Source organism: Lathyrus oleraceus, chromosome 5 (genome assembly GCF_024323335.1).
Source record: "Lathyrus oleraceus cultivar Zhongwan6 chromosome 5, CAAS_Psat_ZW6_1.0, whole genome shotgun sequence".
NCBI lineage: Eukaryota > Viridiplantae > Streptophyta > Magnoliopsida > Fabales > Fabaceae > Lathyrus > Lathyrus oleraceus.
In genome coordinates, this window is record NC_066583.1 from 317,180,632 (window position 1) to 317,206,417 (window position 25,786).

Sequence of the window (25,786 nt, forward strand, 5' to 3'; positions counted from 1 at the left end):
TATCTAAGGGGCAGGAAGAACTGAAAGCTCTTTTGATGGAGAAGAAGAAGGACCAGAAACCTGTGGGTTACATCAACCCGGGAGAAGGCTTAAGGGACAGGTTACAGGAGTCAAGATTAGAATTCCGAAGGATTCAGAAGAAGAGACCGAGAATGATTCGGAAGATGAGAATCCTAATCTCGTCAATTCTGAGGACGACGATGAAGATTATGAACATGAACAGTACTCTCCGAAGGATGATAAGTACAAGTTGCTGGAAGAACGTATGCTAGCTATGGAGGGGCAGAAAGTGCCCGGTCTGGATTTCGAAAACTTGGGTCTGGTCTCTGATGTGGTCATTCCCCGCAAATTCAAGGTTCCCATTTTCACTAAGTATGATGGTGCCTCTTGTCCTCAGATGCATCTAAGGGCTTATGTGAGAAAGATTCAGCCGCACACTACTGATAAGAAACTGTGGATCCATTTCTTCCAAGAGAGTCTGTCTGGCACACAGTTAGAGTGGTATTATCAGCTTGAGAGCTCTAACATCCGCACATGGACTGATTTAGCAACAGCTTTCTACAAGCACTACCAGTATAATTCTGAGTTAGCGCCTACTCGGCTACAGCTACAAAATATGACTATGGGCTCTAAAGAAAGTTTCAAAGAATATGCTCAAAAGTGGAGAGATTTGGCTGGCAGAGTCAAACCCCCTATGACTGATCGAGAGTTAGTGGACATGTTCATGGGTACACTGACTGGCCCATTCTACAGCCATCTACTGGGAAGTTCCTCGTCAGGTTTCACTGAACTTATCTTGACAGGTGAACGGGTTGAAAGCGGCATTCGAAGTGGAAAGATACAGGCAGCTACTTCTGCAAGCACCAAAAAGTCCTATCAGGGAAAGAATGAATCAAATGCTGTGTACAGTGAGAGGAAGCATAACAAGAAGAATCGTGACCATACTGTTGGGGCAGTTACAATTGCCGCACCGCCATCTCAGAACTTCCAACACAGACAAGACAGGTCGAGAAGACAGTTTACCAAGATCAATATGACTTTAACCCAAGCACTGCAGAGTATGTTAAAGGCCAATTTGATTACACTCAGAGGCCCTCCTGCAAATCCCAACACTACTTCTCCTCGTTATAATCCCAACGCCAGGTGTGCCTATCACTCCGATAGCCCCGGGCATGATACGAATGATTGCTGGTTGTTGAAGAACAAGATTCAGGATATGATCGACGCTGGAGAAATTGAATTTGATCCTCCGGCGACCCCCAATGTCATCACAACACCTATGCCTAATCATGACCAGAATGTTAATGTTGTGGACGACAATTCTCACGTTACTGACGTTGCTGATTTAGCATCTCCTCTCCTGATCGTTAAGAAGAATTTATTGCAAGCTGGTTTATTTCCAGGTTGTGCTGAAGATTGCGATCTCTGTGTACTCCGACCCAATGATTGTTTGAAGTTGAAGAACGGCATTCAACGGCTGATGGATGATCGTACAATTCTATTTGAAAGGGTTCCTAAGGTGGACAACTCTATTGAAGAGGTATCTGTGATTGCTAGGTCCAAAGCTCCAGTGAAGATTACCGCTACTAGAGTGCCTGTGAAGATTACCGCTGAGCCCAAAGTGGCTCCCCTGATTATTACCGCACCTGGCCCCGTGCCATATTCCTCCAGCAAAGCTATTCCGTGGAACTATGGAGGCGACGTTTACATCCATGGCATAAAGCAGGTTGGTAGTTCTGCTAATCCTAATGATATTGTGGGGACTAGTAAAGTTACTCGAAGTGGAAGGATCTACTCCTCAGAAATCTCACCTCCCGCTCCCGAAATTCGAGGAAAAAGACCAGTCAATCCTCCTCAGTCAGAGACATCGGTCGAAGTTACTTCTGAAGATGTTGCCAAACAGGAAATGGAAGAGATGCTGAAAATCATCCGTAAGAGCGATTTTGATGTAGTGGAACAATTGGGGCATACTCCGTCTAAAATCTCAATGTTGTCCTTGTTATTATCCTCTGAATCCCATGCCAATGCATTGATGAAATTCTTGAAGACCGCTCATGTGCCTCAAGAAACATCCGTCGATCAATTCGAACATTATGTTGCTAATTTGACTGTTGACAATGGCCTAGGCTTTTCCGATGCTGACCTGACGCCAGCAGGAAAGAATCACAATAAAGCTCTGCATATCTCCATCGAGTGTGAGGGGATCACCCTGGCTCACGTGTTGATCGACAACGGCTCTTCCTTGAATGTGCTCCCGAAAGCTGTACTCGATAAATTTGACTACAAAGGCATTGAACTGAAACCTAGTGATGTTGTGGTGCGTGCTTACGATGGTGCGAAGAGTGTTGTCTATGGTGAAGTGGTTCTCCCTATCAAGATAGGACCTCAAGTCTTCAACACTACCTTTCACGTGATGGACATTCGTCCCGCCTACTCCTGCTTGTTGGGGCGCCCTTGGATCCATGGGGCAAGTGCGGTAGCTTCGTCGCTTCATCAAAAGCTGAAGTATCCAATAGCAGGCATGGTTGTCACTGTATATGGAGAAGAAGAGTATATTGTCAGTAGTGTGCAAGCCTTCAAATACGTCGAGATGGATGGGGAATTCTTTGAGACTCCTTCTCAGTCATTTGAAGTGGTTCCTCCACCCAGTCCTGTCCTTAAGCCAACTCCCCTTGTGCCCGAGGTTGTTCGTGCTCCCCCTGTCATGATCTCTCTGAAAGATGCTCAAGCCGCGATTGAAAATGGTGATCGTGCTGGTTGGGGTCAACTGATCAATGTACCGTACAAGTCTGATAAAGCTGGCCTGGGGTTTAACTCTGGAAAGATAGTCAAAAATCAGATTAATGCTATGGAAGATGCTGATAGTGATTGCGACTTGGATAGCTGGATTTTCCCAACAATTGGTGACGGACTCAACAATTGGAAGACTGAAGACATTATCCCGATTTCCTTTAGTCAGGAGTAATTGTTATTGTTTATTCTAGAATTGCAAATTTTAATTTTCTTTTACAATCAAACTTCTTAAAGCATTGTGTCTATGCCCGAGGCACAATGGCTAATTTGTTAGGGGTTTGTCATTTTCATAAGCATATTCATATTCAATAGATCAATGGACTTTTTGCATTCAAATATTGCGCTCTTTATCTTTCCTATCATTTTTCAAACAAGCTATGTTTCTTGCACACACTCACGTAACAATTTGCCGATCCATATCCACTCTGGATCCTGTTGGTAATGACTCTGCTACTGTTCATTATGACTTTGAAAATCCGATCTACCAAGCCGAGGATGGAAGCGAGGAAGATTGTGAAGTCCCTGGAGAACTTTCCCGACTACTGCAAGAAGAAAAGACTATACAGCCGCATGAGGAATCAATTGAAATTGTAAATCTGGGTACTGAAATAAACAAGAAAGAAGTCAGAGGTTTCTTGGGGCACTCGAATTACATTGCCCGATTCATTCCACACTTGACTGCTACCTGCAAACCCATCTTCAAATTACTGAGACAAAATCAAGAGATGGTATGGAATGATGAATGCCAAGAAGCTTATGACAAAATCAGGAAATATCGCCAAGAACCTCCAGTTCCGATGCCACCAGTTGAAGGAAGACCTTTAATTACGTATTTGACCGTGTTAGAAAATTCAATGAGGTGTGTTGGGGCAACATGACGAGTCTGGTCGAAAAGAGCATGCCATATACTGCCTTAGCAAAAGGTACCGACTGTGAAACAAGATACTCACAGCCCGAGAAAGCTTGCTGTGCTTTGGCCTGGGCTGCTCGCCGACTAAGACAGTATATGTTGAATCATACCACCTTATTGACTTCTAAGATGGATTCTATCAAATACCTATTTGAGAAACCTGCTGTCTCCTGAAAGAGTTATCACTGACAATGGTACTAATTTGAACAACAAGATGATTACTGAACTCTGCACGCAGTTCAAAATAAAACACCATAACTCTTCTCCGTACCGGCCGAAGATGAACGGCGCTGTAGAAGCGGCTAATAAGAATATTAAGAAAATTATACAAAAGATGACGGTAACATACAAAGACTGGCATGAGATGTCTCTTCATGGTTATCGTACTTCCGTGCGAACTTCGACAGGGGCAACTCCTTTCTCTTTAGTCTACGGAATGGAAGCCGTTTTACCAGTGGAAGTTCAGATTCCCTCTCTAAGGATCATGAAAGAGGCGGGCTTAGATGAAGATGAATGGATTCAAACTCGACTCGATCAGATAAATTTGATGGATGAGAAGAGACTTGCGGCTGTATGTCACGGGCAGATATATCAGAAGCGCATGACCAGGGCATTCAACAAAAAGGTCAAGAGACAAGTGTATCAAATTGGCGACTTGGTAATCAAACGCATCATCCTACCACGAACTGACCCCAGAGGCAAATGGACTCCCACATACGAAGGGCCATTTGTAGTTAAGAAGGTATTCTCAGGTGGAGCCATGATACTCGCCACAATGGATGGTGAAGACTTCCCACATCCCGTGAACGCGGACATAGTTAAAAAATACTACGCATAAAAGAGACCCGCTAGATCGACGTATCTAGGCAAAAGTAAGGGCATCCCGGCGAACCAAAAGGGTTCGGGCAAAAATTAGGGATATATAAAAAAAAATGTACACCCGGCAAGTCGAAAACCTGAAAAGGCGGCTTGGGCAAAAAAGGGTATCCTGGTGGACTGAAAACCTGAAAAGGCGGTCCAGGCAAAAATTAGGGATTAAAGCGTATGACTATGTCCCGTTCTCAGTCAACTTTCATCCAAGTTCGAGGGACTGACCAAGCCAATCACTTCTATCCGACAGCAAGGGATGAGATGCTCGAAGACATAATGACAGTAGTAGGCTTAAAATCAATAGGACTTCTTCCACATAGCTTTCTCTTTGTTTTCGACAATTTCCTCTTACTAGGATTTCTGTCTCCTTGTACACAAATTGCCTGTTTATAGGCCTCCTTTCAAAATCAATACAACCCTCTTTCAAAAAAAAGATGCTTTTGTTTTTACTTTTCTGTTTTGGTTGCGTAAATGTCCATTGATTTAATTTGAATTAATATGTGCATTTGAATATGATAAATGTTTACCAAAATATATGCGTAGAATAGCAATAGCAATTACTACCCGACTTCAGGATCGAGGAGAAGGTCTAACCATGCTTCCAATGAATCCGCTACCAATTCTATTCCCCCAGCAAGTCTGTTATTCCTCAGAAGAAATTAGCAGTATTCCCCGGCACAGCCAGTTACTCCCCAACAGAGGTCGGCGTCACCAGACAGATTGATCATCTCATCCATCCCCAGCCAGGCTCTGTTGAATATTTCCACCATCAGACAGAAATCAAGCATCCCCAGCCGAGAAAGGGTCATCGACACAAATGTCTCAAATCAGTAGATGGGGATTTATTTTCCCCAGTAGAGTCCCCAAGCAGAACTTCTCATACGCATAACTCATTCATTACATCCTTTCACAGCATACGCATGCATACAACATTCACATTTATTTTAGCATAACACGAAACATCTCATGCATCATGACATAGCATGAAGCTAACTTTTTCTTTGCAGGTTAATTATCCTCCTGATATAGTCAAAGTAGAAGGTTCATTCAGACAGACACCTTTATCAATCACATTCAAGATTCAGATACATATTTCAAATACAGTTCATGGGAACATTCATTCTGACAACACTTCGATATCCTCCTAACGATGGCATCTCTAAGCCCATCCCAGACATTTATTGCAAGTACAACATATACAGGTTATCAGATACAGCCTAACGTACGGTTCATTCTGATTCAGCCCAACATATGACTTCTTCAGCAACTCCAATGCGGTCTAACGTACGACCCATTTGGACCTTCAAATCCTCAGATGCTGCCTAGCGTACGGTACATTCAGGGGTGTAGTCTAGCGTACGACTACTTTCTTTTTCAGATACAGCCTAACGGACGGCTCATTCTACAACTCGGATACGATCTAACGTACGATCCATTCTGAACTTCAACAACCCCAACGCGGTCTAACGTACGACCCGTTTGGATCTTACAACCCTCAGATGCTACCTAACGTACGGTACATTTCTGAAGTGTAGTCTGGCGTACGACTACCGCTTTCATCATCAGATGCGGCCTAACAGACGACTCATTCTGCGACGGTCTAACGTACGACCCGTTCGGATGTCCATCCCCTCAGATGCTACCTAACATACGGTACATTTCTGAAGTGTAGTCTAACGTACGACTACCCCTTTCATCATCAGATCCTACCTAACATACGGTACATTTCTGAAGTGTAGTCTAACGTACGACTACCCCTTTCGTCGTCAGATTCAGCCTAACGTACGGCTCATTCTGCAACTCAGATACGATCTAGCGTATGGTCCATTCTGATCCTTTATCCCCAACAGCGTATGACACACTCCGACTCCCCAGCGAAGTCGGCAGCGTAATGGATGACTCATTATACGGTCTAACGTACGACCCAGTGTGGCACCCATGTCTTCAAATTGGCCTAATATACGGCGCGATCTGAAGCTTTCGTCATCAAACCTCCCGGATGGCATCTTTAAGCCCATCTCCATCAAGACCAACTGTCGATTCTCAAGTGCAAATTTTTGGGGCATTCTAGTGTTCAATAATCTTCCACCTCCAGACCACGAATGGCGTACACACCATTCTAACTCTCTCGGTCCAAGAATATTGAACAGGGGCAGCTGTCATACCCCAAAATTTGCCCATTAATATTTCAAGACATTTTGCAAGGCATTCCGACTCATATATAACACTGATCTTGAAGAAACAAAGGCCCAGCTCACGGATGGCCCAATCCAGAAAATGGCCCAAACTGGCCTGTTCGCTACGCGCTCGCCTAGCGAAGCTGACAGACAACAAAAATTTCGGGCTTCATTCTGAGCCCATTAGGTCACCATTATCACTATAAATACCAGCACTTCAGTAAAAAAAAAAAAAAAAAAGAAATTTTTTTTAATTAATTAATTAATTAATTAATTAATTAATTAATTAATTAATTAATTAATTAATTAATTAAATAATTAAAATAAATAAATAAAATATAACAAATTATTTTGGACTTGGGTCTCCCTCATTCCAAGCCCATTACCCACGAAATCAGTCTATAAATACTGAAGTTTCAGTAGAGGAAAGGACACTTGGAGTTACACTGGGAGATTCACTGAAAAAAAAAGAGGAGGAGAACAGAGAAGAACGAATAGAAGTTTTGGCATAGGAACCCTGCCTACCCGGAGAATTCAGAGTAAAGAAACCCTGAAGGTAGCCCATCTGCACCGAAGCCATCGCCGTCCAATTCCCGCTGCCTAACTTATTCCGATACTACAAGTGGTCAATCCCTTCAACCTTGAATTGGCAAACAGGTTTGCGTATCTCTATTGTTTATACTTTCAATTGGCCATATCTACATATATAATGCATCATGATAAAATGTTGATATATAATTTGCTTTCGTATGGGAATTTAAATATGCCTGAATACCCTGAATGTTTGACCATGTTATTCCTGTGATAAAATGCCATAAAATTCAAAGTTCCTAACATGGGGCTGTTTTCAAATTCAAAATCCGTGGCCGCTCGCTAGCACCTCGCTAGGCGAGCCTGGGGCGAGTATTCGCCTGGCCTTCGCTAGGCGAGGCAGAGGCGAACGAGACAGTAGCTGACTTTTCTATTCTTTTTTTTATGTTTTATCATAGCCATGCATTATTCATCCTATCCTATTTATTATTGTGATATTTCTCCGGTGTAATCTTCGATTGCACCCTGATTTGGTGTTCTGACATGTTTTTTTTTTTTTTGAGTTTCGTAAAGGTTCGCATATCCCAGGAAAAGGTTATTGGCTAGGTATTCCACTTTAGTTGTGGGATACCCTTGTGGAGTTTCACCCTAAATTAATTTTTAATGTATTAATTTCTAATGTATTAATTTTTTTTAATATATTATTTTTAATAATTTTAATGTGGAGTTTCATCCTAATTATATAATTAATTGTAAAACTTTGCCTTTGAATAAGTGATCTTGGACCTCTCTTTGTTGCCTTACGATTACGATATTACGGTCATGTCCCACGAACGTGGGGATACCCTTAGCAAAGACCCTTCGGTTAAATCATCATAAAATAAATTATAGTCCCTCGGATGTTGCCTTCGAATATACAACTTTGTCCCTCGATGACCCTCCGATGTTGCCTACGGTTAAAAGATGATAGTCCCTTCGAATGCTAAGGTATCCTCGTAACTGTTGCCTTCAATGACCAATCGATGACCCTACGATGACCCTTTTACATCCAAAGGATAAAACTACTTATTTCTCAATAATAAGGACAGTTTTACCCTCATAAGGATAGGAAATACTCATAAAGACCTTGGGTCGGTATAACTCTTAATTGCTGGCTCACAACCTAAAACATTTTTTCACACCTCACACCTTTCAAAATACCTTCAGAAAATCACCACTTGGTATACATTCATACTAGAATCATTACCGAGTTATATTTTTCTAAACAATTTTCAAAACTAAACGAGATAATCACTTTGTATACATTCATACAAGAATCATTACAAAGTTAAATTCTCTTTTCAAAACAATTTTTCTAAACAATTCACAAACACTTTTTTTTCAGACAAAAATAATATAAGTGATCGAGCAATTAAGAGCCCATGGATAACCATGGATACAAAGGGTGCTAACACCTTCCCTTTGTATAATGTACCTCCCGAACCCAAAATCTAAATTAAGGTTTTTCCTGTTCTTTTCCACCTTTCCTTATTGGATAAAAGAAAAGTCGGTGGCGACTCTTGCTAACCGCGACATTGCGATTAAAACCACAAAAAAGTCCAGTTCACCGTATGACATTTGCGGATTAGTGTCATCATGATACCCTTAGTTCACTCAGTTAGTACCTATCACTGCATCCCGACTTGAACATAGAATTTTTACCTGAAGCGCTCGTTTGCACCAGTTTTTCTTTTATGGGCTTTTTAATGTTTTGCTTGAGGACAAGCAAAGGTTTAAGTGTGGGAGAGTTTGATAACACTGAAATTTACCATATTTTCGACTCCGATTTCACATGCATTCTAGCTGTTTTAATGTTATTTTGTTGTGTTATTGCTATGTTTTCCTTTGTTTTCAGGTTTTTACTTTAATCGGAGCCCCGATCGAGAAAAGGAGCGAAAAAGAGCCAAAAACCCTAAAGTTCAGCATTTTGTACTTGTGGCCTACCCCATGGCTGGCGCCATAGACCCTGCCATGACGTGTCCAAGCTCAACTTCCCTCAACTTCCACGTTCCCCACTACTTCCACTAAGGCGCCTCATTTTGTGCTTGTGGCGGGCACCATGGCCTTGTGGGGGGCGCCACAAGAATAAAGTTTTTCCCTCCCATTTTCAAGTTGAAGGGCATCCTTGTCATTTCCATCTTTTTACTTGCTTATAAATAGAAACTCGAAATCACTTTTACAATCATCCAAACTTAGAGCAGAGGCAAACTCAGAGCAACTTTGTTTCACTTAGGCATATATTCAGTATTATAAAGTGGTAACCGCTTCGCATTGGAGTGTTACCACAATTGTGTAATCGAGTCTGTGATAGAGTCTGTAATCGAGTTTGGAGCACTTTGGAAGGAAGTTAATCCTGCCGCCATTTTCATTTCCGCTTTGCAATTTATTTAACCCTCCGATTGAAGCAGGTTTTTATTACTTGTCTTTATCTTATTTATTTTCCCGCACTCGCTTTACTCTTATTTATTTTCCCGCACTCGCTTTACTTTTATTTATTTCCTCGCACTCGCTTTACTTTATTTATTTCCTCGCATTCGTTTTACCTTATTTATTTCCTCGCATTCGCTTTACCTTATTTATTTCTCGCACTCGCTTTACTTTATTTATTTCCTCGCACTCGCTTTAAATTATTTATTTCCTCGCACTCGCTTTAAATTATTTATTTCCTCGCACTCGCTTTAAATTATTTACTTCTCGCACTCGCACTACTTTTATTTACTTTCCGCACTCGCACTACTTTTATTTATTTTAATGCACTTTTACTTTACCATGTCTAGCTAAATTTATAAGGTTAGAATGTAAGGATCGTAATTGAACCGATAATTCGTGCAATTGTTCGTAGAAGCACTTAAGGGCTATTTTAACTTTCAAATTAAGTTTTCCCGCACTTCAATTCCGTTGGGTAAGATCGAAAGCCGTCCAACGTCTTTTTAAACTTAATTCTATTTAACTATTTCAAAAACAGCGAAAGCGCTTTGTTTAGTTCATTAGGAGATTTTAACATTAAGAAGAAAAGAGATTTTAAAACTATTTCCGGACGCGTTTATAAGTTTAGAGTCTGGTTCGTGAGAACCTCTTTTGGTTAAGAAATCCAGGTTATAATACTTTTCAACTTAGTCAAGATACTATATTTCTTAAAAATAGGTTTACTACTCTAACGCGCCTTTTTATAAGTGACAATAAGAGGGTTTGATTAGGGGGTACAACTCGGTTCTGAATACGCGAAAGCGACAATTCCTGTTAAATTAGTTCTTTTCAAAGAAACATTGCCCATAAGTAGCTCTATTAGCAAGTACTTGGATTATTAATTGATTACGTGAATTACATTCGACCCTGTCTTTATTAATTGAACATTATTCAATACTTTACTTTTCCTGGCACACCCTAAAAACACTTATTTCGATTGCCTTTGATAAACACCATAACAATAGATAACGATAGATTGACACTTGGTCTCTGTGGATTCGACAATCTTTTATATTACTCTGACGCGTTCGTATACTTGCGAAACACCGCATCAAGTTTTTGGCGTCGTTGCCGGGGACCAATTTCGTCAAATTTCATTTTCCTGTTGTTATATCGTTTAGACTTAGGCTATTTCCCGCTGGTCAATGCGAAGAACTCGCAGCACCGGAAGTTTAAGCTTAGTATATCCACTGGCGGAACCTGAACGTTACGCTCGCGCACGTTTATTCTTTCATAGAATTAAGAGAGCTATGGCCGAAGATCAAAACCAAAGACCTCTTAAGGACTTCGCTCAACCATCTAATGAAGAACCTAGTTCTAGTATAGTAAACCCAACCATCCCAGCTAATAATTTTGAACTTAAACTATCTCTGTTGCAACTAGTGCAACAGAGACAATTCGCGGGTCTCGCTAATGAGAACCCAAACCAGCATTTAAAAATATTTCTTCAATTAGCAGACACTTTTAAAACCAATGGAGCTTCTCCTGAGGCAATACATTTAAGATTATTCCCTTTTTCCCTCAAAGATAAAGCCCTATCATGGTTAGATTCCCTTCCACCCAATTCAATTACGACTTGGGATAACCTTAGAAGAGTTTTTCTTGCTAGATATTTTCCCCCGAGTAAAACCGCCGTTCTTCGAAACCATATAACTAAATTTACCCAAAACCAAGGAGAATCGTTGTTCGAAGCTTGGGAGAGATATAAAGAGTTATTACGAGCATGCCCACATCATGGCTTAGAAAATTGGTTAATCATTCAAACCTTCTATAATGGACTTCATTACAACACAAAGATGACCATCGACGCTGCCGCAGGCGGTGCTCTGATGAACCAAACCTTATCCTGAAGCTAGTGCCCTCATCGAAGATATGGCTCAAAACCATCAATCATGGGGAGTCGAACGAGCGACAGTTGAGAAGAAGGAAGCCCAAGGAGGAGTGCATGAACTAAGCTCTATAGACATGATGCAAGCTAAAATGGACACATTAGCACTTAAGGTCGAGCATATGTGCATAAACCCGAATACTGTAGCCGCAGTTTCGTCAGATTGTGAGATATGTGGAACCAAAGGACACCAATCTGCAGAATGCAGTCTATTAAATGAAACCCACTCTGAGCAAGTGAACTACACCCAAGGGAACCCATACTCGAATACCTATAACCCTGGATGGAGGAATCACTCGAACTTCTCCTATAAAAATAATAACCCTATCCAAAATAATGCACCTCCGAGACCTAGTTATCAAGCCCCTAGATCAAATCAACCTATGCAACCTGTGCCACCAAAGCCGAGCCTTGAGAAAATTATGGAAAGTTTTATCACCGCTCAAACCCAACAAAACAAGGAGTTCATGAACCAAAACATTCATGTTAACGAATTGATTACTCAGTTAGGAACCAAGGTTGACCAAATAGTTACTCATACCAAGATGCTTGAAACCCAGATCTCTCTGGTAGCTTTAAACCAAACCCCTCAGACTACACCTGGAGGACAATTTCCTGGATAACCTCAACAAAATCCGAGAGGACAAGCCAATGCCATTACCCTACGAAGTGGGAACGCTTATGATGGGCCACCAAACCCTAGATTGAGTGAACCCGAAACTTCTAAGGAATGTACCAAGCCCCCGGATGAAGTAAAGGAACTAGAGGAATCTGAAAACCAGGAAGGTCGAGAAAAAGGAGAAGAACCTAAAGATAAAACTTACGTACCACCCCCGCCATATAAACCACCTATACCATATCCGCAAAGACTCAAACAAACGCAGATCAATAAACAGTATCAAAAATTTATTAAAGTTATAGAAAAACTTCATGTAGAAATCCCTTTCACATAAGCCATCACCCAAATACCTTCTTATGCAAAGTTTCTCAAAGACATCCTTACCAACAAACGTAGACTTGACGATCCGAAGCCTTTGGAATGTAATGCTATTTCCGAGGACAAATTAGCAAAGAAAGATAAAGATCCTGGAAATTTCTCCATTCCTTGCCTTTTGGGTAATCATGTCATCGAAAAAGCTTTTCTAGACTTAGGAGCTAGTGTGAGCCTAATGCCTTTAGCAGTTTGTGAGAGGTTAAACTTAGGAGAATTACAACCCACTAAGATGTCACTTCAGTTAGCCGATAGATCTGTTAAATATCTGATAGGCATTTTAGAAGATGTTCCTGTTACGATAGGTCAGTTATTTATCCCTACTGATTTTATTGTCATGGACATCAAAGAGGACAATGATATACCAATCCTTCTAGGTAGACCATTCTTATCGACTGCAGGAGTCATAATAGATGTCAAGAAAGGAAAGTTGACATTTGAGGTAGGTGATGAGAAAATAGAATTTATACTTTCGAAATTTCTTATGGCACCTGTGATGGGAGATTCGTGTTATGCCTTAGATATCATTGATGAATGTGTTAGAGAATTAGAACAAAAAGAAATTATAAAAACAATTAAGTTACCATCAACTCTCATAAGGGAAAATGATGACTTTAAGAAACCTTACATCAATGATAACCTTTACGAATGTTTATCCCTTACTCCAGATCCTATGCCATGCCCTAAGAAACCAACCTTAGAACTTAAGGAACTGCCTAAGAACCTGAGATATAATTTCCTCGATAAAAAGATGAACCGTCCAGTTATAGTCAGTGCTACCTTGAGCCAAGAGGAAACGAACCAACTTTTAGACGTTTTACGAAGATATCCCTTAGCCTTAGGATATAATATCTCTGACCTAAAAGGTATAAGTCCATCCGTATGCATGCATCGGATTTCACTAGAAGAAGATTCAAAACCCTCTAGGGAACATCAGAGAAGAATAAACCCTATAATGAGTGATGTTGTTAAAAAGGAAGTTCATAAGTTACTTGAGGCATGTATAATCTATCAGATCTCGGATAGTAAGTGGGTGAGCCCTGTGCATGTAGTACCTAAAAAGGGAGGCATCACAGTCGTGCAAAACAATAAAGGCGAACATGTAGCAAAACGTTTAGAAGGAGGATGGCGGATGTGTATAGATTATAGAAAATTAAATAAAGCAACTAGGAAGGATCATTTCCCTTTACCATTTATAGACCAGATGTTGGAGCGTCTAGCCAGACACTTTTACTTTTGTTATCTAGATGGATATTCTGGATTCTTCCAAATACCTATCCACCCCGAAGATCAAGAAAAAACTACCTTTACATGCCCTTATGGAACTTTTGCCTACAGACGAATGTCATTCGGCCTCTGTAATGCCCCAGCTACTTTCCAATGCTGCATGATGTTAATCTTTGCAGATTACCTAGATGGTATCATGGAAGTGTTTATGGACGATTTCTCGGTTTGCGGATTTGATTTCCATAATTGTCTTGCTAACCTTGAGAAAATCCTGGAGAGATGCGTGGAGGTGAACCTCGTGCTAAACTGGGAAAAATGCCATTTCATGGTAACCGAAGGAATAGTTTTAGGACATATATTTTCTGAAAAAAGGTATAGAGGTAGATAAAGCTAAAATAGAAGTTATAGAAAACTTAAAACCCCCAAAAACCATCAGAGAAGTCCGAAGCTTTCTTGGACACGCTGGATTCTACCGGCGTTTCATTAAGGACTTCTCCAAAATAACTAAACCTTTAACTGGACTTTTAATAAAAGATGCTGAATTCATTTTCGATGAAAAATGTAATGACGCATTTAATCTTTTAAAGCAAGCATTAGTATCAACACCTATTATGAAACCACCTGATTGGTCGGAACCTTTTGCGATAATGTGCGATGCTAGTGATTATGCAGTTGGAGCCGTTCTAGGACAAAGGAAAGATAAAAAATTACATGCCATTTATTATTCCAGTAGAACCCTAGATGCTGCCCAACTTAACTACGCAACAACTGAAAAAGAATTACTCGCTGTAGTTTTCGCTATAGACAAATTTAGATCTTATCTAGTAGGAGCAAAAATTATAGTTTACACCGATCATGCTGCCATTCGTTACCTATTAAGTAAAAAAGATGCCAAGCCCAGGTTACTCCGATGGATTCTATTACTACAAGAGTTTGATTTAGACATAAGAGACAAAAAAGGCACTGAAAATGTAGTAGCCGATCACCTTTCTAGGTTAGAACATCTAAAACCAGAACTAGTGCCCATAAATGATGATTTTGCCTATGATAGACTGATCGCTAGAGTAGAAACCATTGAAGATAATAACCTAGATCCTTATGAGCACCCTCAAAATTCCTTAGCAATAAGTTACGTACCCTTGTATGCAGATTTCGTTAATTACCTAGCTGCTGATATAGTACCCCCTAATCTTGACTACCACCGCAAGAAGAAATTCTTCCACGATGTGAGAAACTTCTATTGGGACGAACCGCTCCTTTTCAAAAGGGGTAAAGATGGCATTTTTCGCCGTTGCGTTCCAGAAGAAGAGGTAAATAGTATTATCGAGCATTGTCATTCTGCACCTTATGGTGGACATGCGAGCACCTCTAAGACATACGCCAAGATTCTCCAAGCTGGCCTATTCTGGCCTACCATGTGGCGCGATGTCTATGCTTGCATTGTCAAATGTGATAGATGCCAACGCACTGGAAACATTTCAAGACGTGATGAAATGCCTCTAAGAAACATTCAGGAAGTAGAACTCTTTGACGTATGGGGTATAGATTTCATGGGACCTTTCCCACCATCCTTAGGAAACAGGTATATCTTAGTAGCTGTAGACTACGTGTCTAAGTGGATTGAAGCTATAGCTGCACCCAAAAACGACACTAGGGTAGTAATCAAACTATTTAAAAACTATATATTCCCTAGATTCGGAACACCACGTTTAGTCAAAAGCGATGGAGGATCACACTTTATATCGAGAATATTTGACAAACTTTTAAGAAAATATGGAGTTAGGCATAGAGTAGCAATACCATACCACCCACAAACTAGTGGCCAAGTAGAAGTATTTAATAGGGAGATAAAACAAATCCTAGAGAAAACTGTTTCTATTTCTAGGAGAGACTGGTCTCAGAAGCTTCAAGAAGCATTATAGGCCTATAGAACCGCTTTCAAAACCCTTATAGGAACTACTCCTTATCAACTAGCTTATGGAAAATCATGTCACTTACCGTTCGAATTAGAGCATAAGGCCTATTGGGCCATTAAAACTTTGAATTTAGACTACCTAGCCGCTAGAGAAAAGCGTACCATAGACATTCATAAATTAGAAGAACTTAGGCAATCGGCCTACGAGAATGCAAAAATATATAAAGAGAGGACAAAAGCCTATCACGACAAAAGAATAGTAAATAAAAATTTCAATATAGGCGATCTTGTTCTCCTTTTCAACTCTAGGTTATGACTCTTCCCTGGAAAGCTACGTTCAAGATGGACTGGTCCTTTCGAAGTATCCAAGATTCTGAGATCTGGGGCCGTAGAAATCAAGAACGATACCTATAGTCCATACATTGTAAATGGACAAAGACTGAAGCTCTACGAAGGAGGAGACATTCCAGCATACTACTCAAGCCACACCCTGATTGATCCACCGATTCCTACTACTACAGGTGTATAAATTTTAATCGTCAAGCTAATGACGTTAAACAAAGCGCTGCGTGGGAGGCAACCCATGGTTTTTCTTTCATTTTACTTTTTCGCATTTATTTTATTTTATTTTATTTTATCATATTTTGCATTGAGACTAAGATTTGAATGGTTTGTATTTTCAGGATCACTTTCTTAACTTTTACAGGATGCAGGATTTCGATGACATGCACATGGCCTATAGAGATAATGCTCAGGGAGAGCGCTACATCGCTTTGTATCAGCGTCCTATGTCACCCACACGTTATCCCGATCAGCACTGTATGGAGGCACTGAGTATCGAGCCGAGTATCCGATTCCTTAGTCACCAGCTTCACTGGGACGAGTTTGCTGATGACTTGAGTAACTCCTACATGAACCTGACTTTGGAGTTCCTGAGTTCATTCGACTATGACCCATATTCTGGACCAGATGGGTATGTTGCTTTTAGGCTTTTCGGAGTTGAGTACTCCTTCAGCCAGAAAGAGTTCAGCGACCTTTTGGGCTTCCAGACCACTCCTGATGCTATCCCAGAGACACCTATGGGATATTTCCTGGGTAAGGAGGTTGAGAAGTTTTGGAGTGATATATCAGGTGGCGGAAGCTAGGAGCCATCTATGCAGCTGTCTCATGTCATACATAACCCCACCTTCAGATACTTTCAGATGATATTAGCACATTCCTTCCTGGGAAGACCGGATGCAGAGACACTACTGAGTGAAGAGGAGATCTTCCTATTATTTTGTGCATCCCAGTCTCGCCCAGTAGCATGTGGGAACTTCTTATTATACAGTCTCAGTGGTATCTCCAGATCCACCGAAGGAGTCATCCATGTTGGCGGAATCATCACACAGATTGTTGTTGCTTTAGGTCTGTCTCGCAAGCTGTTACATCTTCGGACCTACTGTGGGTACACTACCATGGACATCGACTTCTGTTTGACAAGAGGGCTGATGAGGAGAGCCTCTTTCCACCCATGTCAGTTCCGATTGCTAGTCGACAGCGAGGCTATCCACTATTTCACACTGCCAGATCCTATGGTGACCAGTGTGCATGATCCAGCGAATTGGAGTTATGCTATGGAGGGTCAGGGAGATACCGTTGAGGAATCGAGATCACCACCCATTGCTGAATACACGCCTACACCACCATCTCCCAGAATCACTGTTTTCTCTAATAATCTTTCATTGTAGACACCCGACATCCGCACTCAGATTGCTGAGTGTCGTAGAGAGATCGCAGCGCTTAGAGAGGAGGTGACTGACCTAACTTTACAGATGGGAGTGTCTGATCTCACCCATGCTACTGAAGCCGACTGTCTATATCAGGAGATCGCAGAGCTCAGGCAGGAGATAGCCACGCTCCGTGGATCCACTCGGGAAGATGACATCCCTATTATATGATCTCACCATTTCATCTTATCTTATCTCTTTTTTATATTTTTCGTATTTACATAACTCATTTTACATTATCGCATTTGGAATATTATATAAACTACATCTATACATTGATATTTCTATTTTTATCTATATTTATGTCTTATGTTTGTTTTATTTGTATCTTTTATTTTTCAATTATTTATTTATTTATTAGTCTAATATATGATTTTTGTTTTTATTTTTATTTTTTATTTTTACTTTTACAAAAATTATGCAAGCCAATGATGCTAGGAAAATCACAAGAGTAATGCTATTCAGACCCCTCAAAGCCAAAAGACAAGAGAAGCCCAAACCAAAGGACCAAAATCTGGCCCAGCAAGATTTTGCCTTGTGGCGCCCGCCATAGACCCTGTGGCGCCCGCCACAGCTGTAGCACCTCAAATTTGCACCCCCCATTCATGCATTCATTTCATTTTTAGGTCATTAACATTACATTAACAATACCTTAACATTGCATAGTACGTTGCATCTTATTAGTCAAGACTGGTATCAGGAGAATTCCTCAATGCAAAGGAGCAAGGTTTTCCTTGAGATGAAGGCCCTATGGTTGTTCTAGAGAGTTTATATGAGCCAAGGTTCATTTTGAAGCATTGTACCGAGTGCTAGAGGCTCAAAAGTCATCAGTACATGTCCAAGTCATCTAGGGCCCATAAAAGTCAACTGCAAGTCAACTGAGGGCTAGGAGGTGGAGAAATGGTTTGAGACACTTCATTCATGTCCAAAAGAGGTTTATTCATCATGTCAAACATCTACATTGAAGATTTTGAAGCCAGATCAAAAGTTTCCAAAAATGGAAAGTGACCTGTAATTTCAAGTTTCCAAAAATGGCATGTTTTTGGTCCACATTCAACTTGACTTTCCAACATCAAAGAAGCTTCAAATGAAACTTTGTCCAACATGAAAGTTGAATATATTTCTCTCCCATTTCCAAAAAGTCCAAGATCATGAGCATCTGATGAATGGTTGAGGAGATATGATCAAATCATTGCCAAGTGTGCATGGAACTTCAAAATGCCATAACTTTTGACCTAAAACTTGAAATTGAGTGCCTCTTTTTGCATAATACATGTCATGACCTATATTTTCCAAAACCAACATTGCATTGCATGAAAGTTGTTCACATAATCATTTGGCCGTGCATGTGATTTTTGGAGGGAAAATCATGAATTTAAAATTGGTGCATCACATGAGCTTTTTGATCATTCCATGGTGTTCATAAGTGGATTTTGAGTGTAATTGAATGGTAAGGTGGTACTGTTCACGTTCATGTTTCATGCATGGGGTGAATTTTCCAAATTTGCACTACACCTCATTTGGCATTAAAATTTCATTAGCCATGCCTAAGTGTAATTAGCAATGTGATTAAGGAAGCATATAAAAGGCTAATCATAACAGAAATTTTCAGATTCATTGATTCTAGATCTAGATCCAAGTTTTCCCTCCAAAATTTCTCTCCATCATAATTCAAAAATTCTTCAAGTAACACATGATTTTTATTGCATATTCTGGTTTCTTGATCATCATTTGGTAGAATTCAAGCTCTTGATTGAAGCATTTGGTGAAGAATTAAGGTGTGCAAGCTCAAGAACATGAAGATGGACATGGCAAATTAATCAAGATCTAGTTCGTTTCAAGCTTCAACTTCTACTTCAAGCTTCATATCCAGGTTGATAGAGGAGATTTGGACATTGCTAAGCACCTGAATCCACTGCTGCCATTGATTGATCTTCAAGAGGTGTGATTTTTGAACCTCTTAATTCTTGTTTTCATTGCCATAGACTTGTAGAGCCTTGAATGCTGATCACGCTGATATAAAGATCTTGAAAAATGGTGCAATATTCATTGAGATATGTTGAATTGAAAGTTTGAGTGCATAAATGTTTTTGCTCGATTTGCTTGATACATGATGAATTAGAGCAAAATAATAGTGGATTCGTGTTGTACATGGCGTAAGCTTTCGAATGATATAATTTTCATGCGTTTCTGCAAAAAAATTCATGTGGAGCTACTGTAGCGCCACCGTCTTCATGAAGAAGACGGTGGTTTCCACCGTACGTGAATAGTTCCCAGCCGCCGTCTGCAAAACCCTAGCCATAAGCTCAAAACGACGTCGTTTTGACGTACCAGGCCCCTCCTTCGATTCCCACCGAGCGCACTTCTGCATTTTTTTCATTTTAATTCCTTATAGCCAAAACGGCATCGTTTTAGACGCGCTTTGAACCTCCATTCGATCCTCAACCATGGCATTTCCAAATTCCATTTTCTTTTCATAATATTTTCATGTTTTTCCATTTATTTCATTTCTTTCATGCTTATTCAAAAAATCATAAAAAATAGTATAGGAGTCCAATTAATTCCCAATTTTTTTCTACATGATCCTTGAGATGTCTAGTATTTTTGTGGTGTGATTTCATGATTTTACCACTTCCGGAATTTTAAATGTGATTGATTCTTTGAACATGTATGCAATTGTGACATGCTTCATTCATTCTATTGTGAAATGCTCATACATTGGCCAATTGATCTGAAATTTGGTGTGATGATTCCCAATAGGTTGCATGATTTTTGAGGCTTGGTTGCAATTTTTAGCATTTTTCATCTTTGTTTTAGACACATGATTGTATGGTGTGACAATGTGTGTCACACAATTTGATGTCATACTTGTGCATTTTCATTTCCAGGTCAATTGATCTCTGTTGATTCTAATTTTTGGCATGACGATTGTGTTTGACATGTTGATATCACATAAAAATTTCCATGATTGTTTGATTCATTTCTGTTTTAATATGGAATTTTCATTCTCGATGACTAATTGTGTGCCTAGAAATTGCCTTTGCCATAGCTTGCTCATGTGGTGACTTTGCTTAAGGCTTTAGGTTTGGTCCTTTTTAGTACATGCTCTTGATTGAATAAATGAGCTTCATGTTGAGTATTAGCTGCTGTTTTGACTTTTTTCCTTACCTTTGACCCTAGCCTTGGTGCTAGTGGTTTGTACTCACTTTCTAAGCTTTGTATTTCAGGTTCAAGCTTCTAATCTTAATGATTGATGTAATCTCATTTCATGAGATGCAAGTTACTTTGTGCACTAATCCTTTGTGTTGTAGGTTCATGGAGTATGGTGGAATCATTTGAATTCTTGAGTCATAAAGCTTGACTTGTGTGCCTATTGAGTTGTAACACTGTGATTGACTGATGGGTTGTTTGTCTGAACATAGTACTGATTGTTTAGCTTTTCTTACAGGTACTTTAGTCGCTTTAACTCATTGCTTGAGTTGCTTTTCTTGTGGTTGGCATACCACCTAGGTAAATATTCTTGTACTCCATGTAGTTTGGAAGCCCTGTCGTTTATGTTTGGCAGGCATTTGGCTGAAGTCCTCCTTAAGAGGCAATGACTGTGTTTGTTTACCTTTGTGCCATGCACTTCAAGTCCTCCTAAGTGAAGAGGCAATTGGCAGATAAAAGGGATGTGCAATCCATCCCCTGCTATTCAGTTGAGTCTTTCATCTTGCTCGCACTATGTGCTGATGCATTTGAATAAACACCCAAGATCCTTGTATATAGAGTCAGTCAAGTGGAGTAGAGTCCCACATTCTGGACTCCCACGTCTTCATTGATTCAAGCTCACCCAGGCCCGGGATAAGAGCTATGAGGACCAATCCTCATTACCTTTCATCTGCTCACCCTGACGGTCAATGTCAGTGGTTAAGAGCCTCAGACACCCCTTCCAGTGCCGGCTTGTTTGTCGAGGTTGATATGACCCCTTGACTAAAGCCTTACCCTTGATGTTTGAGCCCCCTTGTTGGTGTATTTACATCATGCTGTATGTGTTTGTGTGGTGTGGTTGTATACCCATAGGATTGCTAGACTTCGCATAGTCTCTCGTTTGCATGTCAATTAAGGTAGCACGGTTCCTTCGTCTAGGACTTCCCTTCTTGCGTGAGCTTTCCTAAAACACAAACAAACTTTATCCCCTCTTAAGGACACGCTAACTCCTTCTACTTCAGGTGAATAAGTCTCCAAAGGTCGAGCATCCCGTAGATTGCGTAGTAACGTTATCCATCTAAAAAACACAAAACAAATAGAAATAGTTTAGCCGAACTACGGCAACTCTGATTCTCATGTCCAGATGAGATACGTAGGCACGAGATGCGATGTCTTGTCGAGTTTGACTAACAACTAACTTTGATCCTTGTCTCTCGCCCTCGTTGCGATTGAGACCTTCCCTTTCTCTTGCCCTAGTTGCAATCGAGACCCCTCTTCTTTTCGTGTGCGTTTGCTTGGAGTCTGATGTAAGTCCAGCAATTGGCATTCGGTTTCCCGTTTGTTTGTTGTGTGCTTAGAGTCTGATGTAAGTCCAGCGATTGGCATTCGGTTTCCTGTTTGCGTTTCTTTGTTCGCAGTCAGATGTAAGACCATTGATTGGCTATCTGTTCCCTGTTTCTTTTGCGGAGTTGGATGTAAGACCAGCGATTGGCATTCCGTTTCCGGTTGTGTGTTTGCTCTGTCGTCTCAGCGTCTTTGGTTTAGCGTTTTGTTTTGGCGTGCGTTAGCCGAGCTACGAGTGCTCTGATTCTTCCTCTGGTTAGAGAAGATACGTATGCATAGGATGTGATGTCCTAGCGAGCACGTTTCCCATTCCCCCGAACTACATCGACTCTGATGTTTGCGTCTGACAAACTACGTAGGGCCAGGATGCGATATCCTGCCGAGTCCGCTTTCTTCGTCTTTCGCCTGTATCTTATTCCAGTGTGTGTGCAGTATTTGAGCAGTTATTTAACAACCTTATTCTATTCTTCTGAGCGTGGATCCCGTCGAGTACGACGGACGTGAGGGGGTGCTAATACCTTCCCCTTGCGTAACCGACTCCCGATCCTATCAATCTCTGGTCGTAAGACCATTTCCTTTCCAGGTTTACTTTGAGCGTTTCCTTTCCCTCCTTTGGGATAAATAACGCACGGTGGCGGCTCTGTGTCTTTTCCCGCCGGTTGTTTTTCGCGTATGCGACAACAGCGTCTGTAAAAGGTCGGGGCAGAACCCCTTTCTTCACCATTTTTGCAACTTACAACCTTCCAAACCCATTTTTTCACCTTGGAAAAACATCCTTGAACCCACAAATAGCTCATACTTTTCTAACCACCACACCGTACAAATCACTTTTCCGATTTCCATTTTCATTTTCATCCGTCGGATTTTGTAAAAATTCAACCTTTTCACAAACCACTTCATCTTCTTCATCACTTTTCAAGAGCTTTCAAATGGAGTTTAACGGATTCATTCTCCGAGGAGGAAAACTGGGGGATAGACAAAGAAAAATTATTGAACGGTTGCAAAATCGGGAAATCCTCCCGACAAGGTATGTTGACGAAAACTGTCTCTACACTTTAGGTATCTATCATAGCATATTTCATTTATTAGATAATTTAGGTTTGCATAATTTCTTTTCCAACAAAGAACCTACCTATGAGCGGTTGACAATTGAATTTTTGAGTTCCTTAATTTATATTGTCAACCCTAACACTGCTAGCACAGTTGGTACTGTCAGATTTAGAATGTTTGCTGTTGAATACGAATTCAGTACCGACAAACTAGCCAGCTTGTTAGGAATCACTCATGGGGACGGTGCTATTTGTGAGGCCCCTTTGGATTCCGAATGGTCTGTTGAGGTATTTTCCTTCTGGGAGCGTTTATCAAACACTTCCATAAACTCTTTTGAAGGAGTTCTTGCCTCAACTATCCATAACCCGACCATCAGAGTTTTTAGATATCTGTTGGCATGCACTATTTTTGGCCAGGAGAATCCAAATAAGGTTAATGCTAGAGAGCTTCTATTTTTACAAGGAAGCCTCACAAATAGACGTATTAATTCGTCCCGTTCATGCTTGCTCATATGACTTTAACTTTGAATAAAGCGGGACCGATTTCTTTTGGAGGATTGATTACATCTATTGCTCGGGCGCTTAACCTGAACGATGAGATGGCTACCCTAGACCCCTTACCTCATCGCACAATTAACCTAAAATTTCTAAGAGACATGAAATTGTGCTGTTCGAGGAGAGAAGGAGGCTATATGCTTATGGTTCATGGTGTAGACATCCCGTCTGTTGTTTTACCGTGCACTAGACGTACAGATGTACGAGATGAAAGGAATTGGACCTACGCTTTAGATGCTCCACCTGTTTTGGGTCCTCTTCCTCCTAACATTCCTGATGAGGCGGGACATGACATTGATGATGAATATGATCGGCGAGAGAGATCTCCCGTACCCCATGTGTCCCCTCATCATCCTTCACCACCACACACCGCACCATCTTCTTCTTCTGCAGGTACCACTCCTGGCTTCTATATTACGGAGGAGATGTGGCGTGATCACATGGCTAGAGAGCAAAGGCGTGACGACCTACTCTCTACCATCCAACAACAGATGGCGGATAACATGCGCTTCATGCAAGAGTTGCAGCGAAGGACAGACAGGTCCTACGACACTGTTCTACAGTCCCTGCAAACGATCACAGATTCACAAGCCCGTCAGCAACACTACCACCAGAGACACATGGCACTCATTGAAGTCACTCAAGGTTCCATTATAGGTAACCTTCGAGAGGTGAGGACCGCTCAGGATGCCCTGCAGGCGAGGATGGTTCAGAGAGATCATCGTCGTACCCGATCCCGTCGTCCACCTCAGGATGGCGAGGGCACTAGTGGTCAGCAATAGGTTGTCAGGTAACTCTTCCCTTATCTTATTTTGAAACATTGGGGACAATGTTCGATTTAAGTGTGGGAGGAGACTCTATCGTCTTTTCTTTATTGCTTTTCTTTTTTTTTTCGCTTTTTCTTTGTTGTTTTTAGATAGTTTACTTATTGTTATTTCCTTTTAGTTGTTTATTTTACTTTTTAGTATAATGCATGAGTCTGACGAGTCACCAAATATAGTAGATCTTTAGTACAATCATACCTCCCCATACCTTTAGCCCCACCGAAATTTTTTTGCAAAAGAAAATAGTGTTATTTCGAAAGTTTTCAGGTTTTAAAGACATGTTTTGAGTAAGGATGCGGTGACTTGGGAGAACTTTGCGAAACATCAGTATCTGTTTTAGCACCATAAGCTTCGTAAATATAGGAATCATTCCCGAAACCCCATATACCATGGCCTTAATCATCATTTCCGTATAAGTCCTCAGTAGTTTATCTCAGCAGTCAGCTCCGACCTACGCATCCTCTACGTAGGGGACCGATGCAATAAGTGAATGATCCAGCAAAACAAAAAAATAAAAGAAAGCAAAAAGGCAACTCCGGTATAGGTGACCCTCACAAAGTCATTTAAACCAAAGGATTGTAAAAAAATCCTAGAAAAAGAAAAAGAAAAAGAAAAAGAAAGAAACTCACCCACTGTTGGTTGGTTCAGAGGTATCTGGCACTGAACTCGGTAGGGCGGATTACGATCCGATCCCCCACAACTACAGTTGGGTCCAATAAAAGGGTTTACACATATTTATGTGCCAGAAATCCCATGCTCAGATCATAATCACTAACAGGCCACTCTACTATGAAGCATGTACGGATAACGGGCTTAATGTGATTGCGCCTGAATGAAAAGGACACAAAAAGAGATGAAGAGGCAGGCCTAGGTATTGTGGGATAATATGGGTTGGTTAATATAGGAATGAAGTTTATGTCCGTATTTGCGGATTAGTGTCATCATGATACCCTTAGTTCACTCAGTTAGTACCTATCACTGCATCCCGACTTGAACTTAGAATTTTTACCTGAAGCGCTCGTTTGCACCAGTTTTTCTTTTATGGGCTTTTTAATGTTTTGCTTGAGGACAAGCAAAGGTTTAAGTGTGGGAGAGTTTGATAACACTGAAATTTACCGGATTTTCGACTCCGATTTCACATGCATTCTAGTTGTTTTAATGTTATTTTGTTGTGTTATTGCTATGTTTTCCTTTGTTTTCAGGTTTTTACTTTAATCGAAGCCCCGATCGAGAAAAGGAGCGAAAAAGA

At 40.7% G+C, this 25,786-nt stretch overlaps 1 non-coding gene across 1 annotated transcript; it reads right to left on the minus strand.

The window, feature by feature from the left end:
- Nucleotides 1-11,420: 11,420 nt before the first annotated feature.
- Nucleotides 11,421-11,527, minus strand: LOC127088731 (small nucleolar RNA R71). The gene has a single exon (XR_007790554.1). It is a non-coding gene; the product is annotated as a small nucleolar RNA R71 (small nucleolar RNA).
- Between the last annotated feature and the right edge of the window lie 14,259 nt (nt 11,528-25,786).